At 43.6% G+C, this 24,450-nt stretch overlaps 1 long non-coding RNA gene across 1 annotated transcript in view; it reads right to left on the reverse strand.

Moving 5' to 3' along the window:
• Positions 1–24,086, reverse strand: part of LOC146821004 (uncharacterized) — a 62,380-nt gene extending 38,294 nt beyond the window's left edge. Inside the window, exon 1 of the long non-coding RNA XR_014963079.1 lies at positions 23,876–24,086. This is a non-coding gene — a long non-coding RNA (uncharacterized LOC146821004). The remainder of the gene's footprint in view (positions 1–23,875) is intronic.
• Positions 24,087–24,450: the final 364 nt, after the last annotated feature.

Consider the following 24,450-nt stretch of genomic DNA (forward strand, 5'->3'; position numbering starts at 1 on the left):
TTGCACCCTTCCTCTGATTATGCTGGATCCTGTGGTGGTGTATGACCATTAAAGAAGAGTTCTTACTTACCTGCCTTCTGGTCATCTTTATAACACTGGCGACGTCTTGCTGTGTGGGGACGGCTCACCATCACCCCCAATTCTTCAATTCCAGCTCTCCTGTGTCGGCGGTCGTGAGTACCTGGGAGGCTCCGCTGCTTCAAAATTCTTCAAAGTAAGACTGTTACTGTGCTGATTAAAGAGGCGTTTTTATCCCTTCAATTTCGCAAGTGTGCTTCTGCCTGCATGTGGCTGAGATAAGGAGGGAGTTTGCCACTTTCGCTTCGCCTCCGTGACCTTGTGACACTTGCTCTGTGTGTGGGCCTCTTAGCGCTGCCTTTCCTGTCCTGCCGTGGCTTCGTCTGTGAAGGGTATGATTTCGACTGTGTGATTAGTCGGGTTTCTCCCTGCTTCTGCGGACGTAAGGAGCGTTTCAGCCGCCTTCGTTGCAATTCGCCTCATTTGGAGTAAATTCCCTGCTTTTGGCCATCCAGCGCTACCGCACCGGTTACCACAGCGCCTGCCTGAGGGTGCGACGGGGTTGGCTTTCAGTACTGCTTGGACCTCAGCAACGCTGTATTGGCTGTGGTTTGAAGCACCGTCAACATAGCTTCTGTTTCTTCGCCTTTGTCATAGCCGTGTGCGGCAGCCTCTGTGTTGTTTTCTTCAAGTGAGGCATTTCTGACAGGATTCCTGACGGCAGCCGAGTATTCCTTCTCGCGCGCTCGCAACTGATCCGTCATAATTTACACTCCTCAGCTGAGGTGAATGGGGGTGCGTTTCTGACTTCATCCACCAGGTGGCAGCGTGGCTCTTCTTAACGATCCGGTTGTGGGGAAAATACAGCAATTTCTTCATCTTAAGGGCTCCAGCGAAATTCTCCACATATCCAGGATATAGCTGTGTAAATCCTTCTTTGTAATGTGTTTTCTTCGTTTTCGCTGATGGGCACAGCTTGTGGAATCTTCTGCCTGTCATTTCACGCTGACAGGCACAGCTGCACATAGTTTTTGTCACTGATGGGCACAGTTATCATCACTGTTGTCGCGCTTGTCTGCTCACGCTGACCAGCTCAGTTTCCCTTTGCTAACATTCTCAATCACACGTTCTGTTGATACTCCTGTGTGGTGTTGTTCGCCAGAGTATTGTAGTGTATTTTGGTTATTCAATTGTATTTTTGATGACTGTCCAAACTGGTACCTTTGCTAATTTTCTGTACTGCTCCATCATATATTGAAATGTACATTGACTTTTGTATGGGGTGGGGTGTAAAACAATTTTGAGTATATTGGGTTTTCTCCTCTTCATTTCCAACGTTGTTCATTGTTTTGTTTTGCTGTATTTTACCTCCTCCCTCATAGTTATTGTAAATTATGGCAGCTGCTAATATGTCGCAGCCCCCACCTTTCCTTAACGAGGCAGGAGAACCTATTCTGCCTTGGAAACAATGGTTTGGGTTACTGGAGTCCTATCTTATTGCTATTGGAGGGGAGAAGTTTTCCCATTTACGCAAGTTACACACCCTGCTACACAATTTGGGCGTGGAGGGACGCAAGGTCTATGATGACATTTCGACTAATGCAGAAGGGGGAAGTGATAGTGATGACGATGAAAATGTGTATATTGTGGCAGTAAACAAACTAGAAAAGCATTTCAGTAAAAGGATAAACGTAGTGTTAGAGAGACATAAATTCTTCTCAAGAACACAGGGAAAAAATGAGAAGGTTAAACCATTTATTGCAGCCTTAAAGGGTCTAGCGAACACATGTGAGTTTGAGTCCCTTCAGGATTCCCTGATTAGAGACCAGTTGGTCAGGTGCACCAACAATCATAAGATTCAGGAGAGGCTGCTTGTGGCCAATCCTAACCTCAAGGAAGCCATAGATATAGCGGTAGGGATTGAGCACACGGCAGATTGTATGGTTGAAATGAAAGGTGAAGGGGGCAAAACCATGGAGGTCAATGCCATAAGCAAAGATCACAAAAGTAAGATAGCTAACACCCCACTTCAGGGAAATAAATTCAAGTGTTATAGATGTGGGAGCCCTACACACTTAGCCAATAACCCGATTTGCCAAGCACGTTCTGTTGTCTGCCACAAATGTGGGAAAAAAGGACATTTGTCCAGGGTATGTCATGATCAGCGCTCTAAAGCGGTGTTGGAGATTGAGCCACAATTATTTCCTGATCCCAAGTTAATTTTTCAACTTAAAGACAAAAACAATACCGATAAATTCCCATCTTGCAACATTACCCTGGATAACAAAACCCTAACGGTCTTTGCTGATTCATGTTCCCCTTACACCCTGGTTGATGCCACCATATTTTCTCAATTGTTTCCCTAATGGGAAGAAACGGTACAACCTCCGGACATACAACCAGGAGGCTACAATGGGGACCCCATACCCCTATTAGGCATGACCACTAAGGAAATAGGGTTCAAAGGAAGGAACACGGTGGGCAAGATATACATTACCCAGAAGGGGTCCAACTTGTTGGGATGGAAACACCAGAGGGAACTCGGGATTAAGTTAGACCCCAACAGTCCCGACCAAGTCCTCTTAGTGGATCCCTCGGTGGGAGGGATGGATGTTTGCAATGATTTCCCCAAAGTGTTTTCTGATGACCTAGGATTACTCAAGAATTATCAGCATTCCATCAAATTGAAATCCAATGCCAAACCGGTAGCACACAAAGCCAGACCCATACCACATTTAATGCACGTGCCTCTTCAAAATGAGCTAGACAGATTGCTGTCGTTGGGGGTGATCGAACCCACAGAGTGTTCACAGTGGTTGGCCCCCATTGTTCTTACCACCAAGGCTACCAGTAAGGACATCAGGCTCTGTGTGGACCTCAGGGACCTTAACCAAAACATATGGGTAGACAGGCACCCCCTTCCACGTATTCATGAGGTGCTTACCCTCCTTAATGGTGCGAGTTGTTTCAGCGTTCTCGACTTATCCTCTGCCTATCACCAGGTGGAGCTTCATCCCAACTCACGGCATCTCACCTCCTTTGTGACACCCCTAGGAGCCTTCCAATTCCGTCGCATGCCTTTTGGGTTGGCTTCTGCTGCGGCCGCCTTCCAGAGGATCATGCAGCATGTCTTGAAAGACCTTCCCAGAACACTCTGTTTTCAAGATGACATATTAATCTACGGGAAGGACTTAAACGAGCATAACGTCACCCTCAGGATGGTCTTGTCCAACTTGGAAAAATCAGGGCTCACTCTAAGAAAGGAGAAATGTCGTATTGGGGTGGGATCGGTTGAGTATCTAGGACACACCATCTCTCAAGATGGGATCAAACCCAAAATAGACCTAGTTAAGGCGATTAGGGACACTGAGGCCCCTAAAGGTGTTCAAGACCTTAAATCATTTTTGGGCCTTTCCGAATACTATTCAAAATTTGTGAGGAACTATTCCTCAATAGTGGAACCTTTACGTAACTTACTCAAATCCAGGACCTCGTATGTGTGGTCCGATGCCTGTCAGAAGGCCTTTGATCTTGTCAAAGAAAGCATAATTTCTGCACCATCCCTGGGTAGGTTTGACCCGAACAAAACCACAATCCTTTGCACTGATGCAAGCAATAAAGGGTTGGGGGCCAGCCTCACCCAAAAGGGGGAAGGCAAGGAACACATTGTGGCCTTTGCATCTCGAGCTCTTAAGGGGGCAGAAATCAACTACTCAGTGGTGGAGAAAGAAGCACTAGCTTGTTTCTGGGCGATCAAACACTTCCGCTTCTTTCTGTGGGGTATCCCTTTTACTGTAAAGACGGACCACAAGCCACTGATGTTTGCTTTCACCACCAAAGGGGCTAACAAAACCACTCCCAGAATTGCTAGATGGATTTTGGGACTGGAAGGATACAACTTTTGTGTGAGATATATGCCAGGTCATCAAAACACGGTTGCTGACTTTCTGTCACGGTCTCCCTCAGAGGGAGAAAGTGCTCCTGTTAGCTGTGAATGTGATGATGTGATTTTGCAACTCACATGCCTAAAAAAGGAAGAATGGAACGACAGTATGCAAAATGATGCAGAGATGTGTTCAATTAAAGAGTTCATCAAGAATGGTTGGCCGGAAAACAAGAATGACATTCCTATCAGTTTAAGTAAATTCTGGGATGTCAGAGTAGAACTCAATATACAAGGTAATGTGGTTTGCAGAGGGGAGAAAGTGATTCCACCGGAGAACCTGAGAGAAAAGATTGTGGGGCTTGCGCATGTAGGATACTTAGGGCGAAGCCTAACCAAGAATAAAATCAGACTGGAATATTGGTGGCCAGGTATGGACGCCATGACGGAACAGGTGGTGAGAAATTGTGTAGACTGTAGCCGAAGTGACAAAACTCACCAGACCCGCAAGCCCCCCCTGTCGCCTGTTGAAGTGCCTAATCGACCATGGTCAAAGTTAGCCTTGGACATCATGGGTCCCCTCAACCTAAGAACATTAAAGGAACGGTTCATTCTGGTGCTAGTGGACTATCACTCAAGGTGGTTGGTCTACAAATGTGTCCAGCAGATAGACACAAGAGTCCTCATACAATTCTTAGAAAATGTGTTCTTTGAGGAAGGGTTACCTGATACCCTTATAACAGACAATGGAGTACAGTTCACTTCGGACAAAATGAAAGAATTCCTGTATCACCGGGGCATCACTCACCTCAAATCTGCTTTGTACTGTCCCCGTGCAAATGGGTTAGTGGAAAGGATCAACAGGTTGTTCAAAGAGTGTTTGCAGAGAGCAGAAGTAATGGGGACACCAGCAAATTCAGCGTTAGTGGAAACAGTATGGGCCTATCGCACTTCTCCAAACAGTGTAACTGGGGTTTCTCCGTTCACCTCTCTCAAAGGTAGGATCCCGAAGACTAAATTAACTCCACCGGTAGGGCCAAGAAAGGACGCGGGTGTAGTAAACAGAGGTGAAATCTCAAGGAAAGTGGAGGAACACCAAGCTAAATACAAAGTCAGGTATGACCAGACCAAACATGTAAAAACACAAAGGTTCAAAGAAGGTGATTGGGTCCGGGTGGATTTACCTAAAGCACGCAGGAAAGAAGCGTCAAGATTTTCGGATCCTTACAAAATAACTAGTGTGGGTAGGAATGTAGTCCATCTCGACAATGGCCAAACATGGAGCATGGACAGAATCATTCCTCATGGACAAAGGGGTGACTTGGACAACGAAAGTGACCCAGAGACAGAGTTGCAAACCCTCAGTCACAGAAGGTCTATGAGAGCAAGGAGCTCACCTGTCTGGACCAGAGACTACTGTGTTGAATGAGAATTATTGTATATTGTTCCTTGTGGTTCCTTCTCTAGCTTTGCTGTTCTACTGCTTACATGGTTCTGCAGTGACCTGTCGCTGCTTGTTAATACGTATATGTCTCTTTTTGCCCTATGCAGGGAGGTGTGTTGTAATCGCCTTCTTGGTACGTTCCTCCCCCCCCCCCCTCCTTCCTCCTCCCTTGGTTCTTCCCTCTCCCTGTCTCCAACATTCCATTGCACCCTTCCTCTGATTATGCTGGATCCTGTGGTGGTGTATGACCATTAAAGAAGAGTTCTTACTTACCTGCCTTCTGGTCATCTTTATAACAAGTATATAGTCCACAGGTATGCGGGAGGCCTTCTCTATGGGGTGCGTGACACGTTTAGTGTTATCACTCGTTTGCCTCTGCGGAATGAATCCAGCCTGACCGGTGTCCATGAGTCCCAGCATATAGGGGGAAAGCCAGCTTCAGATCAATGTTCAGAAGAGAGATGAGTCGGTATGGGTCGGTATGACCCACAATCCGTCTTGTCCTTCCCTGGCTTAGGGATGACCGCTATCGCTGCCTCCAACATGGAGGAGGGGATTGCCCCAGAAGCTGCAAAGGAATTGAAGAGCCGGGAGTGAGCGTTAAGCAATATTGCTTATAAAAAGCCACGGTTTAGCCATCGGGGCCAGGTGATTTGACCAGCTTCAAGCGAGCAACAGTTGCTATGACTTCCTCCGGTCTGATCTCTCTCTCGCTCTATACGAGCCGCCTGTTCTGGCGTCAGGGCGGGGAGGTGAGCCTGAGCTAGGTACGCCTCTATATCCACCTTTTCCAACGGCTGTTCGTCATAGAGTTGGGCATAGAAGTTGCGGAAGACTTCGGCAATAGCCGCGTCGTCCGAATATGACACTCCTGCGCAGTCCCTAATTTCCTGCACCCCTTCGCGTTGTCTAACCTCCCGGAGCCTATTCGCGGGCAATCGCCCACATTTGTCCCCGCTAGTATAGAAGGAATGCCACAGACTTATTGCAAGAGAACAACCAACTGATGGTTGACACTGCGCTGGGGGTAGCTAAGACCCTAAATTGGTAATCTCCTTGACATACAAAATAGTCAAACACAACGGTCCAAATCAAATGAACATATATTAATTCATATATGTAGTGGATAAATACACAGGTTGTCAATCCGTTAATATAAAGTAACAATAATTATTTACAGTCATCAACTGAATGCATTTCTAAGAAATCATGAATATGATACATAGTACATTTGTTTGATCACATGATGACATGGTGAGCCCAATGCATTTCGGGACTTTGGTGTCCCTTCGTCAGGGGCAATCTGCAAACAAAAATGAACATAATGATCATGGATAATACTAAAACCTAAGATATATATTACATGATACTCAATGGTAAACATCACTGATCGTGTAGATACCAACAGTGAATTACCCAAGAGGGGCCTCAAAACAACATGCCACTATAAAACGGGCTATGCAAGATGTGTGAGATTCTATGTAAAGTGGAGAAGTAACGTCATCCAGAAGTGTGAGGGCACCATGGTAGTGAATGTGTAACAAAGTAGAAACTGCTAAAGGAAGGAAGTGTCGAAGAGGAATATAGGAGTGTTGAACGCATGGCAAAAGAACCTCACCTAATGTACTATGTCGATGAAACCTCAATGAGGAAAAGGTCGTATCTACCGGACAAATCCGCTGCTGTATTGGGAAAAAAAGCGAACATAAGGAACGAAGAGGATGCTGACCAACGTAAATAGTGGTCGGAACAGGGTAGACCTAACTTACCAACAATGCTGTCTGTGGGGCCACGCAGATGAGAACTGCAAGGAAAAACGCATGAAGTAAACAGAAATGCTGGGAGAGGTACGGCAAAGTAAAAAAAGTGTAAGAGGTGAAAACGCCCGAATGAGCAAAGTACTCACAAAGTGGTGCAGGAGGCGTAGCGTGGACCGTGGTGACAGGAAACGTCCGATGCCGGAAAGAGATACTGAAGATCAAACGTCACGCCATAATAAGCAACCAGGACGGAAGGACTGGTGCGAATGCGGACTTCCGGAGTATAGTTAATCTAGAAACAAGACTGGAAAGGGATCGCCATGTTGGAAAGGTATAACGTGACAGTCACGAAAGAGGAGCCGGAAATCGGGTACAAAGATGTCGCGGGGGAAGTCACGAAAAATGTGAATACAATAAGGGTAAAATAACTAGACAGATGCAAAAGGGAGTAAATAGTAATAATGAAAAGTAAATGAAATGGGAAGTGACATGAAAATAATACTCTGAATGGAAAACGGAGGCCCTGTACGGTGGGGCTGAGAATAGTATGGAACACCTCAACTGATACCATGATCGGGTACAAAGTTGTCAAGAGGGATATGGATACAAAAAAGAAAAATAAGTGCGAAAGGGAAAACAATAAAGAAATAAGTGAATGAAATGCAAATTAATGTGGTACCATTCCATTCGGAAAAGGGCACCGAGGAACTTCAGAGACTAAGGGCCGAAGAGACGACTTCCTGTGGTTTTTTAGGAATCCAAAAGAATCCATCAGACAACAGGCCTGGTGCACATCCTCCGATGCCTGAAAGAAAGAAGGAGAAACAATCAGCTAATCATCAAGGTAAAGATACACTTGAATTACTCGAAAATAGAGAATACCCACCGGGGGGGTGGGAAGATTTGTAAAAACTCTTTGAGCCTATGAAAGGCCAAAAGGGAGCACCTGTAACTGGTAGTGCCGTGAGCCCACTGCAAAGCGCAGAAATTTCTGATCTGCTGGATGGATTGGAACATGCAAGTAGGTGTCCATCAGGTCGAGGGAGGCAAGGAAGCACCCCCGATACACCAGCTGAATCATCGACTCCAAGGTCACTACCTTGAATCAGCAAAGAGGAATGTACAGACTCATCTCCTTCACATCCAGCACGGGGCAGAACACCGTAGTGTCCTTTTAAACCAGAAAAAAAAAATGGAATAACCTAGCCCCCCTTCCTGGGAAAGAACCTTGACAATAGCTGCCATCTCCAAGAGAAGCCGAACACCCTCTAGCAAAGCCGCCCACTTCACAGTATTCTGTGGCAGAGGAGTCTCCTTGAACTCCCAAGCTGGGCGAGATGAAAACTCGATCCACTAACTAGCGGTCACCGTCTGAATTGCCTAGGCATCGAAAAGACCCTGCAAGTGGAGACAAAAGACAGCGAAGCCGCCCTCTAACAGGAAAAGGCAGATTGTCACTGCTTTGGAGAAGGAGCGGAAGAGACACCAGTGGACTGAGACTGGGACTTGTCACCTCCAGGGCTCCCCCCGGGCCATGACCCATGCCACGAAAGGCCTGGTGAGCACTCTTGGCCTGAGGAAAGGCTAAAGTGTGGCGATATCCAAAACCCCTACCACAAGAGGGAGGGCAAACAGGAGCCACCAGCTTTTGATTTTCAGCCAACTGCTTCACCAGCTCCTCCAGCTATGAGCCAAATACCTTTGAATCATCAAATGGCAATTTCGGAAGGACAAACTTCCTCAGAGGCCTCTGCTTTCCCTGTTCGCATACAGATATGGTGACGAGACGCAATGGAAGCCCTTAAAACTGCAGCAGCCGCACACAAGTTATCGAAGGAGAGGTCAGACAAATAGCAAACCTGGAGCTCCATCAGAGCCAACAGTTAGGAAGCATCCCCACCCATCCGAAGAGCCAGAGCCTGGAAATCTTTTAAAAGGGACTGAAACATATAATTGCTATAAGCTGTTGCACTCACAGAAGGACTGAAGGCGGCGTAAGACCTCTTCACAGTACCCTCCACCTTCCAGTCGACAGGGCTGGAAGGAAGGGTGTCATCTGAAAGTACGATGCCTTGGGAAGACAGCCCAGCCATCAGGCAATCTACTTTGACAGACTGTGGGAATTCCTTGGAAAACCCTTCCAAAGCATAACATTTGCCCAAAAAGCAGGGGAATGCAGTCTCTTCAATGTCCAGCTATTCATGGGCAAGCACCGAGCGAACCACACTGTGCAATGGCAAAGTCTGGATAGGCTGGTGGTACTGGGTAAAAAAAAAAAAATCATCCTCCAAATTGTGCACCACAGGAGAAGCAAAACTCAGATTGCCCTTGACATGGGCAAATAGATCAGAGAGCTCACTCCCCTGCACAAAGCGCCCCCTTCGTCCTTTCTCCTCAACAGGGTCATCCATGTCTGCCAGGGGATTAGGCCTAGGTACTTTAGTAAGAGGACCATCCGCCTCCCTAGCCCTGAACACAGTCTCCACAGCCTCATTAAATGAAGAGGCGCAACGCATCCCCTGTCAGAACACCTGCTGAGCCACATGAGGCACCCGGCTACATGATTGCTAGAAGCATGAATACAGGCGCTTCCTGCATCAGACCGGTTTCTAAGGAAACTAAGTCTTGCGATCCCCACACTTTCACGGGAGCCACTGTTATGCAGGAAGCACCTGTAAGCCCAAAAGCAGCACAGGGGGGCAGGCACTTCAACACAGAAGAACTTGGCCACAAGGAGAACAGCAGAGGCATCAGCGGGGCCGAAACGTGCTCAAGGAAGCTCAGCGCCGCAACCCACAGCTTGAACCAACGCCCACGGAGCATGGCAGCCAGGTTCCCGGAGAAAAGGCCGACTGCTAGAGCAAGTGATGGTAGGCAAAAGATAACGATAAATAAATCAAACTTACCTAACCTCGCTAGGCAAAAGGTCTGCAGACACAGAAAGAAAAGAACAGGCAGTCCTGGTGACGTACTTCCTCCTTTATACATGCTGAGTAGGCACTGCCATATTGGAGGAAGTATTTCATCTCAGCTAGGTAATAGGGTTCTGTGGAGCAGATGAGCTGCTCACGTGTACGAAATGGGATGAGAATACGGACGCGGAGGAAATGCTAAACACTAATTCCCCCTTTTTCTAAGACTTCTACATAAGTCTGCTCTATGTGGACACCTTCTAAGCTGTCCAAATAAAAACCCTGGTCAGATGATCTCATAGTCAATCTATGCTTAGAAGAGAAGGTACTTAATGGAACCCCTATTAACAACAATTTGTTTCATCACTGTTGTGGCTGTCACTATTCTGTATCTCATTTTATTACTGCTTAATCTATAGAGATATTTCAGTTTACCGGCTGTATTTCTATACCTTGTGAACTTATTTTTATTTTGGTTATATACTGGATTGATTAATATCCTAAAATAAAATTCCTTAAAAATCATAGTTGGTGAGTCCTGGCTCTTATTGTGGAGTCACATTGGCTTCACAAGTCGGAAATGTATTTCTGATGTCCTCTCCCTTACAGTCAACAAACAAGGGTGTGGTGATGTGATGCTGTCAGCAATCAGCAAGGACTCTGATGTCATTTGGAGTGTGTATGAGTATTCTGCCTTGAATGTTCTGTAAGTGGCAGTTACGGTTTATGCCTGAGCTGTGTCAGCTGGGACGGCTCCCTGTACCCCTTAAATAAATAATTCTTCAATTTCAACAACTGTGTCCTCTTCACTTCGCATCAGCCATCTCCATCTGCTGATGACCTTCGTGGGCTGCGTTGCAAGTATTTTCCTATCTATCATATTGGAAGGCAGTTGCGAGTACAACCTCTTTTTACTTCTTCCTCACCCAAGGCATTCCTGCGCCTTGGTACAGAGAGCCGTGGCCGTGCTGAACATTTTCTAGAGCTTTTGTTTACTGGGACCTACTCTGCGCTCTTGAATTGGTTGCAAACTTGCTGTTGTGAGGTTCCTGATTTGTGCCCACTCCTCCCAGCGGTATTTTCAGTCTGGACTTTATTTATTTTTTTTTTAAAGGGAAGGGGTTGCTGCGCCGACATTGCTCTGTGAAGCGCTTCCTCGCGCTGCCTTACCGAAGCGCTCCCTCGCGCTACTGTACCGGCATTGCTTCTTCAAGACGTATTGCCGCGAGCTACCAGCACGCTCCAATTGGCTTGCGCAACACGTACTGCCAGCGCGCTCCAGTCTGCTTGTGTATCTCTCGAGTCGTCAGTGTGTCACGGCCCGACTCATGCTCAAGTCAGCGTGGCTTCAGGTTTCTGTGTATTGGTTGCCTAGCAACAGAATTCATTCACGGAACAGCGAGTGCACAGCCATTCAAATAAGAAAGCTTTATTCATTGCGCTGACACACTCAGCTCTTACATTTGTGTGTCGACAAATTATTATTAGCGTTTCTTCAGTTCATGTGGCATCTTAAAGAAGGCAATTTTTAAAAATTCCCGGAAAGCAATTTCTAACGATACTTCACATTCTTCCTTTAGTCAGACACTTTTCTCTGCTTTCATCTTATCCAATACTGCCATTTAGTGACCGAATTAAAAATGTAATATCTCATGTGGAATGTTTACTGTGTATTACATCTGTAATACACACACTTATTTTCTCTCATAATTACTTAATCAGACAAATCATTTTGTATACATATATATTTTTTTCTCTTTTTCTTTTATTTACTACTTCATTCCACAGGTATTTTTAAAACATGCAAAGTGTCACTCCGCCAGCGCCTTTTCTACAAGTACCTGGTGATCCACCTTTAGAATGGAAATTATGGGTCAGATCATTCATGGCGTACTTAGGTGCAATTGATGGCCAAAGGTATAGGCCTGAGAGAAAAAAGAATCACAATTATCATATAGGAGTCGAAGGTCAAAATGTATTTGATCATTTGCCTCCGTACGATCCTCCTGAAGGTGAAGATCCTGACGAGTTTGAAATAGCTGTGGCTCAATTGGATAAGTACTTCACCAAAACAAAGAACATTGTTGTGCACAGATACAAGTTCTTCACAAGGATGCAGAAACCTGATGAAAGTATAGACACCTTTATCACAGCTTTAAAAACGTTAGCCTCAAAATGTGAGTTTGATAACTTCACATCTCAAATCGTAAGAGATCAACTTATTGCACGATGCTACTGTAAAAAGATTCAAGAAAGACTACTTACCTGCAAAGATCCTACTTTAGACAAAGCAATTGATATTGCCAAGAGCATCGAAAGTTCGATGGAAGATGCAAAGCAACTTGAAACTGCTCTAGCCAATACAACCGTTTCTGGTGCTATCTCTGCCAAGCCTACTTCTACCAAACCTTCTTTTGTTCCACGTGATAATATCAGAAGACCAAACTGGCCTAGAGGTGGAAGAATTTTCACTCAAAGTAGACAATCCAATCCCAGAATTTATTGTTATAGGTGTGGTTCATCCTTACATGTCTCCTCTTTTAAAAATTGTCCAGCCATTTATCAACAATGTGGCCAATGCGGCAAAATGGGCCATTTTGCCAAAGTCTGTATGAGCAGCAGAAGAGGAAATGTAAGATGTGTTATCAATGAAAGTGATAACTTCTATGATGAAGATGTTACTAGTGCACAGATGCAAAAAACAACAAAAGAGTGTATCCTGAACAGGAAAAGGAATGTCAGAAAAAAAAGTCACTACAGGATAGTAAAAGAACCCTCACTCACCGACCTAGTCGGTGACATGCTTCTTCATAGGGTCCCCACCATAGATTCCGAATGTATCTCTGGTGTGCTGCGACGCTTTAGTTATAGCGGAGCGTATTGAGAATCCAGTATGTCAAGTGAAAAGTGAGATGAAATTTAAAAAGGGGGCCTTCGTCCAATCAATAATTTTAATTTGTGGAATTGAAAGCTCTTATTAAAAACAAGTGAGATGGATGTCACTAACTGGAATTATTTTGACCAGTTACATCCAAACAAAGTGCAAGTGGTCAACATGTTTCAGCTTCTATTATTTGTTTTAGCGAAACTTTCGTCAGGACCTAGAGGAAAGAATACCACGGCGGTATAAGCGCGCTAAGGCTTATCCTAACCTGTGGTATTTGTTATGTACCATAACTCACGGTTGTGCAGAAACCTTCAAGTATTTCTCAAAAGGTCACCAAGTCTGAAAAGAACAAATGGGGATATATACATTGTAATAGTCAATCTCATTAAGAGTAGAACAACCCAAATTCTGACGTATCTTGCTGACAACCAACTTGATAAGGGGCAATTAATTATTGAACAAATCAAAATTGGCTTCAAATTTGCTTAGCATAATACTCAATGCATATAATGATTGTTAACTACTATGGTAGTATTAGCCCGCTCGATACCAAAGATTATTGCGATGGTAAAGTTTGCAGTTATTCTGAAACAAACTGAATTTAAAAAGCGACGGTGGAATACGCTAGCTCAAAACAATGGCAGATTGGAGTTCATAACAATAATGGAGAACAAAAGGACTTACATTACACATGGGTAAACTTTGCTCCTTAAGTACTGCCGGGTAGCGGGAGCCTCGTCAAAATCTACGACAATAGGTAGCAAAAGAAATCTTGTTAGCGTCTGTCAACAAAGACGCGCAAAAAATGCTACCAAACGCTACGTGAACTTACTTAGCAGAGGATCAACCGCCGGCCGTTCCACCTAGGAGGTCCCAGCAGACCTGGAGATGAAACACTCTCCCGAGCTGGGAAAGAAATACCCTCCTGGTCCTTCCAAGCGGCGCCAAAAAAACACGGAAGTGTACTTCCGGGTCACGTAACATGAAGGTTACTAGCGAAAAAGGCTAGAATGCTAACCGCTGGTGGCATTTAGTCATCAACAAACTTTATTCAGAAGGAGCAATAAAAAAGGGAAACATTTTTATATTATTTATTAACCCAACGTGGAACCGTCGATAGCACAGAGTGACTACACTGCAATATACCAAAACCGCTACTGAGAGCAGCAGGAAACAAGAGTGATAATGCAGTTATTAGACACATAAAATCAAAAAGACATAGTAACAAGATACAATACTACGGGTGAGGGCGATCAGACTGAACCGATCGTGCATGGGTGTCGCTAACAGAAGATGTTGTAATTAGATAGAAAGAAGAAATCTAAAGTAGCAGAGCCCCAAAGCCTCATAAGAGGGACATCCTCTTGCCCAGAAAATTCATGTTAATCTATATCCTGATGAAAAAGGGTAATAGATCTTAGCAGGGGTTAGCGTCTCATCACCGAACCCCACGGAACATTGTCATTAAGACCATGAATGTTAGTGGATAAACGATAAATCCAACGCTGCTCCTTTTCAAACAATAAGTGTGTACATGATTTATTTGAATTGAGCTGTTCGATGACTGTCCATTGCATATCATTAGGTGTATAATTGAATTTTAGAAAGTGATCTGTCAGTTTCGTTGTGTTCTTTTTACAGCGGACATTACTACGATGCTCACAAATTTGTTGTTTAACTTTGCGAGCGGTCATACCCACATATCTGAGGGCACATGGGCATGTTATCAAATACACAACATTTATTGTGTTACAATTTGTGTGTGACCTCTGAGTCCATATCTTACCAATCTCTAAAGCTAGAGTTTTAGTAGCTGTAGTAAGATGGCAAACACAACATGACCCACATGGAAAATGACTAGTCACACGGGGCAGACCCCATGGAGTCAAAACTGAAGGATCCTCAACAGGATTGGTCTTCCTTGGTCTGGTATGTACCAGCGCATCCTTAATACTTCTTGCTCTCTTGTAATAAAAAAGTGTTTTCTCCCATTTTAAGTTATTACTCGTAAGAATACGCCAGTGTTTCTTGATCGAATTCGACACTGCGTTGGATGCTGTGCTGTACGTGGTGACACAGGTAAGAGGGACATCTTCAATTGATTTCTGTGATTCCTCTAATAGAGCCTCTCTTGGTTGATTTCTGGCTCTTTTACAACTCTTCTTCAAAATTTTCTCCGGATAGCCTCTGTTCTGCAATTTAGCAGTCAGATCTTTAGATTGTATGCGGAAATCTTCCACCTTACTACAGTTGCGTTGGATCCGCAAGAATTGCCCGTAAGGGAGATTTTCTCTTAGAGGTCTTGGGTGAAAACTTGAAAAGGTTAGCAGATTGTTCTTGGCTGTTGGTTTATAATATGTTCTAGTAAGTAAACAGCCCTCAGTCTTAGTGATCACAACATCAAGAAAAATAATTTCATGTTTGTTGAAAGTGTGCGTGAAAGTCAAGTTAGGATCACAGGTATTGATCCATTGAAAAAAATCCAAGAGAACCCGTTCGGAACCCTGCCAGATGACAAACACGTCATCTATATATCTTTTCCAAAATATTATGTTGGATTGAAAAGGATTAGCTGGTCCCAAAATGTTTTTTGCACTCGAAATCATAAACGTACAGCCCTGCCACACTAGGAGCAAAGGTGCTTCCCATAGATGTACCGGTGGACTGTAAATAAAGGGCACCCTTATATTCAAAAAAGTTTTTCTTGAGTGCCAGGGTTGCACATTCAATAACAAATTGTTTAGGAGTCCGAAAATCCCAGGAAGCTGACCCCAGAGCTTCGTCCAGGACTTTGATAGTATCATCCTGGGGGATGCTCGTATACAAGCTTTCGATACCTAAAGACACCAGGATAGTGGATTCCATTTCTACTCTCAGATCATGTAAAAGAGCCAGGAAACTTTTTGTGTCTTTTAGATACGTTGAAGTCTTTTGAACCAAAGGTTTAAGAAAGAAATCACAATATTTAGACATGGGTTCCAATTGTGATCCAATGTCCGAGACTATCGGTCGTCCTGGTGGAGGTGTCTTGTTCTTATGAATCTTTGGTAAAATATAAAAATAGGGGATCACCCCTGCTCCTGTCGTCAAGAAACCCGCCTCATGTTTGGTGATGAAACCGGCGGACTCCGCATGGTCAACCAAACTAATGATGGTAGTCTTCAATTGCGGGGATGGATCAGTAGGCAAAGGAGTGTAGTTTCTAAGATCACTTAGTAAACGTCTACACTCATTGTCGTAATCAGTCACATCCTGAATCACAATCCCACCTCCCTTGACTGCTGGTTTTATGACAATGGAGGAATTTGACTGTAAAGAGTGTAATGCTTGGAATTCTGCCGTACTCATATTTTTGAACACATTAGTTTCCTGGAATGATTCAAGATCGTTGTAGACTGCCTGTTCAAACGTTACAATTTCTGGGGGAATCATGTGGGGAGGAGGGGTAAACGTAGACTTAACTCGAAGTCCAGTATCGCTAGGAAGAGTCAAAGTTTCAACAGACTTCTGTTTTTCAAAAAAGGACTTCAATTTTATTTTTCTAAAGAACTCGGCGAGTTCGCAATGAAGCTGGAACCGATCTAGACGTGCAGTCGGAACGAAACCTAATCCCTTTTCTAGGACTGTCTGTTCAGTCTCAGTTAGTTCTCAGAAGAGAGATTAAAGATTAAACTCTGATTGCTTAGTCCTGCTTTGCTGCGGGTGTTCCCCACTGCTTCCTCTTCCTCCCAATGAACCTGATTGTTGCCCCTTCTTTTGCCCCGACCTCTTTGTCCTCTGTCTAAAAAAAGGCGGGCGGAAGGAATTCGGTTGGAAAGAATTTTGTGGGAATTGAGTATTATGCTAAGCAAATTTGAAGCCAATTTTGATTTGTTCAATAATTAATTGCCCCTTATCAAGTTGGTTGTCAGCAAGATACGTCAGAATTTGGGTTGTTCTACTCTTAATGAGATTGACTATTACAATGTATATATCCCCATTTGTTCTTTTCAGACTTGGTGACCTTTTGAGAAATACTTGAAGGTTTCTGCACAACCGTGAGTTATGGTACATAAAAAAATACCACAGGTTAGGATAAGCCTTAGCGCGCATATACCGCCGTGGTATTCTTTCCTCTAGCTCCTGACGAAAGCTTCGCTAAAACAAATAATAGAAGCTGAAACATGTTGACCACTTGCACTTTGTTTGGATGTAACTGGTCAAATTAATTCCAGTTAGTGACATCCATCTCACTTGTTTTTAATAAGAGCTTTCAATTCCACAAATTAAAATTGAGTGGACGAAGGCCCCCTTTTTAAATTTAATCTAACTTTTCACTTGACATACTGGATTCTCAATACGCTCCGCTATAACTAAAGCGTCGCAGCACACCAGAGATACATTCGGTATCTCTGGTGGGGACCCTATGATGAAGCATGTCACCGACTAGGTCGGTGAGTGAGGGTTCTTTTACTATCCTGTAGTGACTTTTTTTCTGACATTCCTTTTCCTGTTCAGGATACACTCTTTTGTTGTTTTTTGCATACTTGACCCAAGGGGACTAAGAGTGGTTCCTTCGTTTTTTACCTTTTCTCTCTTGTTGTTTCGTAATAAAATGAAGATGTTACTAGTCAAGAGTATGCTGTAGTAGTCAAAAACTGCAAAGAAAAGCAACATTTACTACATATTCCTGACCCTGAGGTTGATGTCACTATTGAAAAGAATCAAATTCAACTGTTAGTATATACAGGAGCACGCATTACTATTGTTTCACAAGATATTCTCACTATAGCCTTTGAAGGCAGTAGAATTAAATTGTTAGGCTATTTGTGGGCTACTATTGGTGTTTTAGGGGAATCCATCAAAGGTAAAGTGTATGTTGCAAGATGAGGGATCAATGTTCTTGGTCTTCTTCATCAAGCTGAATTTGCATTGACTACCAAACCTGGTCTAGCTAATCCTGTTTTCATTGACAGACAATCTAATCAAAGCTTTTCTTTCACTTGTGTCACTGATTCCCTGTCCACCATTCAAATGAGCAACATTTGGGAATGCAAGTTTAGCAAACTTTAAGAACGTCTGGGTAAGATCACCAATTTTCAACACTCTATTAGAGTTAAGGATTATGCCATCCCAGTTAAACATAGATTACGTAATGTTCCCTTAAGCATTAGAGGTGATCTTTCCAAACATTTACAAACATTGTGTGATCAAGGTATTATTGAAAAAGTTGAGTCTACCCTATGGCTTTCTCCCATTGTTTTGGCAAAAAAAAAGGTCTGGGGATTTGAGGATGTGTGTGTCGACTTGAGGAGTCTTAATGAAGCCAACTGGGTTGACGGTTTTCCCCTTCCACGTATTGAAGATCTTATCGCCAAAGTGGGGTCATCTTCATGGTTTACCAAGCTAGACCTTAAAGCCACTTATCACCAAGTCGCAAACATTCTCAATCTCGACACCTTTCAGCTTTTGTTACCCCGGAGGGTGTTTTTCAGTTTTGCAATCTTCCTTTTGGTCTGGCCTCTGCGGCCACTGTTTTTCGGAGACTTATGACTGAAATGTTTAATCATAACCCTCATATTGTAGTCTTTCAAGACGACATTCTTATTTTCACAAAAACTGAAGCTGAACATGATTCAGTGATTGATCAAGTCTTCAATATTTTAGAAAGCAGAGGAGTAACGCTACAGAAAAGCAAGTGCACCTTCAAAGTAAAAGCAATTGAATACTTGGATCATATCATTTCTGAACATGGTATTAAACCTAGACCAGGCCTAGTCAAAAGCATTGTTGAAGCACCTGCTCCTCAAAACAACCAACTCATCTCCTTTCTTGGCCTTTGTTAATTTTATGCAAAGTTTATGAAGGATTTTGCCAAAACCACTGAATGTTTTAGAACATTACTTAAGAAAGGGACGGATTACAAGTGGTCAGAGGAGTGAGAAAGGTTTTCGATCCATCAAAGATCATATTGTCAAAGCTCCGGCTCTATAAGCCTTTATTGAAGGTAGGCAAACGGTTGTCACAGTTGATGCTTGTGAGTATGGCCTAGGAGCTGTGCTATCGCAATATGCTGAAGGAAAGGAGCACACGGAAGGATTTGCCACTAGGACTCTTCGTCCTGTTGAACGAAAGTACTCTGTTATTGAAAAAGAGCTGCTGACTTGTGTCTGGAGTATCGATACATTTAAACCATACTTATGGGGTAGATCTTTTATCCTCAAGACTGATCATCGTCCTTTGGTTGACATTCTGTCTGGGTAAAATATTAAGTGTACTACTGCTCGTCTGGCCAGGTTGTCTACCAAATTACTTGAGTACAATTTTAGTATAGAGTACAATCCTGGAGGGAGGAATAGCAGAGCAGATTGTCTATCCAGGCTTCCCATCTCTGATACAGATGACAAAGATTGGGAGACTGAAGTAGAAGAGTGTTTTGTGGCAAATGTTAATCAAAACTGCTTGTCTTTTGTAGAAGATGACTGAGTAACTGAAGTTGAGAAGGATGTTGTACTCAGAGAAGTTGCTTCACTGATTAAGATAGGTTGGCCGGAAGAAAAGTGTCTTTCCTCTGATCTTCAGATGTTCTGGAAGGTCAGTAATGAGCTTTCTGTTGAGGGTGGAAAAGTAGTCAGAGGTGACAAACTTGTGCAATCGAGAGAAAATTATTTTAGCCGCTCATTCAGGTCACCTTGGTGCTACTATTACTAAAGGAAAGTTAGGTCTGATTTTTGGTGGCCTAGGATGGATACTCAAGTTGATGAAGTGGTTAAACAATGTACATGATGCAATGCCAGTGACAAAGTTCTTGACTTAGAGGGTAGTGGTGACTCCGGTACCTCCTCCTGGTAGAGCCTGGCAGAAGTTAGGTATGGACTTTCTTGGACCTTATCATGTTCTTCCCGCAAATTCAAGATATTTTTGGGTTCTTATTGATCATTTGTCCAGGTGGGTTGAGGTTGAACCCATCAATATCCCCAATTCTAAGAGTGTCATTAACTGCTTGAACAAAAATTTTCTCAGGGAAGGTTATCCTGAGGAAATTCCTACAGACAATGGTGTCCAATTTGTCTCGCTAGAAATGAATTCCTACTTGCGTTCTTGTGGCATTAAAACACACCAGAACTCCTCTGTATCATCCTCAAAGCAATGGCAAAGCTGAGAGATTTAATAGAGTAGTTGTAGAGTGTGTCCAGGCAGCTTTCAGATCTAATTCTTGTATTTTTCAAGCTATGAAAGATCTGGTTTGGTTGTACCGCACATCGCCTCATGTTGCCACCAATTTCAGCCCTTTCCAACTTATGAGAGGGAGAAAAGCTTCCTCACAGGTTTATTCCTTTTGGATGGTGAAGTCTTTTCACCATAGTGGTGACATGGGAGGCATGTGGGAATCGGCTAATAAAAAAATTGTCCAAAATTTGTTGTAAAAACATTGATTCTACTGTCGAGAAAGAAATTCACAGGATTCATGTTGGGGACTGGGTTGAAGTAAAAAATCCAGTCTCAGTTAGAAAAGGCCTTTCTAAATTTTTGGATTCTCAGCAGGTTGTAGAGATTCGCAGGAATGCTGTGAAATTGGCCAATGGAAATTGGTGGAACACTTCACGTGTGGCTAGGGATCCTTGTTTTTTCTATAAAAATGTGGAGATTGACAAAAATGTTTCGGGAGGGGAAGGGGTTAGGAAGAGCTCCAGGGTTCATGCCAGACCAAGCAAATTACGAGATTATGTATAAATTTAAATGTCAGTTATTTACATTTTTATATGCCTGTTCTTTGCATTGTGTTTTGGTTCCCTTTTCCTCTTTTCCTTTCTGTATCCTTCTCCTTTCCTGTTGTCTCTTTCTTTTTGTTAAAAGGAGGAGGTGTGGTGATGTGATGCTGTCAGAAATCAGCATGGACTCTGTGATGCCATTTGGAGTATGTATGAGTATTCAGCCTTGAATGTTCTGTAAGTGGCAGTTACTGTTCATGCCTGGGCTGTGCCAGCTGGGACGGCTCTCTGTACCCCTTAAATAAATAATTCTTCAATTTCAACAACTGCGTCCTCTTCACTTCGCTTCAAAGGGTCAATACGACCAACGGCTTTACTAAAAGATTAAGTTGTAAGTACTAACCCGCCATCGCCAGCTACAGTGGACTTCAGTCCTGCCAAGTACCACACATCAGGTGTTAGACTAACATTTTACTGAGGTGCTCCGCATCTCCACATTGAGATGCATCGTCACGCATATGCATGTCTCACCTGTGACTAAAGCCCCCCTGCAAACAGAGTGTGTAGCAGCCGGCAGCACGCTGCCCATGGCCTTTGCGCTGCAGGCTTAGGGCACTCACTGCGCAGCTGAGCTAAGGCACTGGCAAGCTCACTACAATGCACTGCTCTGAGTCACACAGCCTGATGTCATGTGATAGTGCCCAATGGCTGCTAGAACGGGGAGTTAGTGAGGAAAGCAGCTGGCTTCTGGTTTGAGGGCCATGGCACCGGCTACAATTATGGCACTCCGCTCACAGCACTGCCTGCTGCTCACACCAGGCCGCCCACGCCGCTCTGGCTGTCATATTATTATGATCTCATTATGCCCGCTGGCCACGGCAAATTCATTATTGCCTAGCCCAGGGAGAGAGGCATCACCAAGTCATGACTCACCGTCACTGTGACTGGTTGCAGCTGCCACAGAGGACAGACAGGGCTCACTGAGGACAACCGGCACACTGCACTAAAGGCGGGCGGCAAATCGGAATGGTTGCCAGTGGGTGGTGGCTCCTGGCCTGAGCTGCTGCCTTGCAGGAGTCACTGATGGAGCAGGGTTTTTACTTTAAAACCGAATGCCTGTTTCATTTTCGCATGTTATAACTAAAAGTACTACTGATTAATTATTAAGTATTAAAAGTTTGTCAAAAGTTGTCTAATCAACCTTATTAACAAGAGAATTACACGTGGGAAGGCTATTGCATGGCTACAATAATAAGTGAACTAAGTTGGTGAGCAAACTGACAGAACTTGATGGTGCTTATGTGATGTTATTGTGTTTGCGCTTATAATTAATATGCATTAATGGCTTTTGATGTCGCAAATGGCTAGATAAATACACACACATAAGGGTATTAGCAGGGGAATAACACTGTATAATCATTTCCGTGCAGTAATTCTGTTTTATGTTTATTTTTGCTTAAGTTGTCCAATGTGGCCTACCCGAAAATGGCTACCATCTACAGCCTGCACTCGAGTAGATGGAAATTTACAAAAAGGCTTCGCTCTACCTGTGACCTTGCACCTCCGATGAACTGAAAAGCCATAAGCATGATGACAAGTCCGGGACATCTGCCAAGAGCCCCTGGAAGACGGAGAAGTTGCAAAAGTTGAAATATTGACTACACGAACTTGTTATGATCCCATCATTTGAAACAAATTTATCCGGTAGAGACATCCGTAAATGTATCGAAATTAGTCATGAACATTCAATTTTCTATTCATTATTTGGGACAATCTATGCGTGAGAAAATCTCTCATAATATCGAAAAAGTACCAAGATGACATTATTTCCGCCATTCATCCGTTCTGAACAAAGAAATGTAACTTTATAGAATGTAAATTTAGTATAAATATGAGCAGACTAGAGAGGTATAGCGCCACTTCTTCCCGAGCAGACGATTCGAGGTCCCTATGCTGACGAAGAGGACGGTGACTCTACATGACTGCAGGAAAATCTGTTTCTCCTACGGAGGACCGGTTCTGACTTAGGATCTGACATTTAGACAGAATAGGTAAATATGACAGAAATTAATTTTGCATTTAATTGGCTTTTCCTACAATTTTAGATAAAATGAACAATCTGTTAGAATTTCTGTCTCGGGTGGTTATTTCTTGTCATGTTTATTGAATTTGTGTATTCTATGAAATGTTCTTGGCTAGATTTACAAGCAACTAAGCAGATGCCATTGACCTCAAAGTACAGGCAGATCGGATGTGTTTTAGTGAAGGTGTTTCTCCTTTACAGGGCACGGATAGAGTGATTTAGGATGAATGTTGGTGTAATGGGCCCCACCAGCGTATGATGTGTGTATGCGTGTGTGACTGTGAAATCATTCCGTCCATGGAAGTAGAGGAGATTCGGAAGCTCTGATCTGCACCATCACTACCTGCAGTGCTGCAAAACCCACAAACAGTAAGTAGTTACCAGCCAATACAATCCAGTGTGTGTGTGTACTGTGTTACTAATATAACAAATTATTTCCAATGTTGCCAAACTATTGCCTTTATTTTAAGCCTCATTACGAACGTACTAGAAATGATATTTTCCTCCAACTCCAAGCACATAAACATTTTTGTTGTATCATGTTGATTCACCTCATGCACTCTGACAATTAACCCTTCAAAGTCATCTGCTTGCTTCCTAAAAGCACCACACAGATAACATCACTGTCTGCATGATAGTTACACCCAGTGCCTTCCAGTGCATGGAGCAGTAGTCACGCGGTATAACTGTTCTGCCTAGTTTTCAGCTGCCTCCCGTTAGCGAACTTAAAATCAGTGACTTCTTCGAGTTTGACGTTGCTATATCGGCGTGTATTTCAAATATGTATGTTTACCTTATCTTTATTTTGATTGCAATAAAATGTCCCCCATAGTCGTTGAAACGTCAGTCATAATTACAGTGAATTTATGAAAAGGTCACACACAGCAATCTGAAACTTTGGCAGCTATGGGACTCCGATGAAAACACTTAGACCCGGTACTTTATCTTTTTACAAATTAAGCACTGGACAGGTGGGCACCAAAAGGGACACAGACAGGCAGGTGAGTGCTAGAAGTATCGGAGGAAGGGCGGATTTACTAGGGTCCTCCTGCGTTAAAAAAAAACCTAAATATTTAGTCTCTATTGGCGCCCACCTGTGTGCAGTGCCTAATTTGTAAAAAGATTAAGTGCCAGGTCGCAAGAGCTCTGTGAACTATTTAAGTAGCTTTCATTCACGACCGGATCGCCATGACTTACCGAGTTCGAATCGTCGAACATGCTTGCCTTGCGCCTCGACATCTTTCTAGAATCTTCAACACTTTCCGTAACCAAAAGGCTATGAACAAGTATGAGGCGAACAAGGTTACAAGAGTCGGTTAAACCGTCGCGCACGAACTTTGAGGCTGCAACAGTGGCGCGCAGGTTCCTATGTTAACTTTCTACAGTCTCTACGTTACAGCTCCTTGAGTTTTTTGTGTCATAGCTTTCTATATTTCGGCAGCTCTTTCAAATATATTGGTCCCGGAGCTCTGCCCTATTGGCCAGCTCGGAGGGCTCTTCGGTAGCCACGCCCCCTTAAGGAGAGCCATCTCAGCGCTGCCGCTGCAGGGACAGACGTAAGCAGTCGAGCTCCGATCAGGACTTCTGCTCTCAAAATGCATACACCTGTCAAATGAATGAATATATCGCTCCTCAGGGTCTCTTGAAAGCGCTGAACTGTCCTGGTTTGTTTATCTTGCTATCAGCAGTGAACACAGCAATGACAACCTTGTGGGACAGCCACAGTACGAAAATATAGCTAATAAAATGTTAAATAAACGGGGAAAAAGGAA

This window comes from Triturus cristatus, chromosome 6, assembly GCF_964204655.1.
Source record: "Triturus cristatus chromosome 6, aTriCri1.1, whole genome shotgun sequence".
In the NCBI taxonomy this organism is placed as follows: domain Eukaryota; kingdom Metazoa; phylum Chordata; class Amphibia; order Caudata; family Salamandridae; genus Triturus; species Triturus cristatus.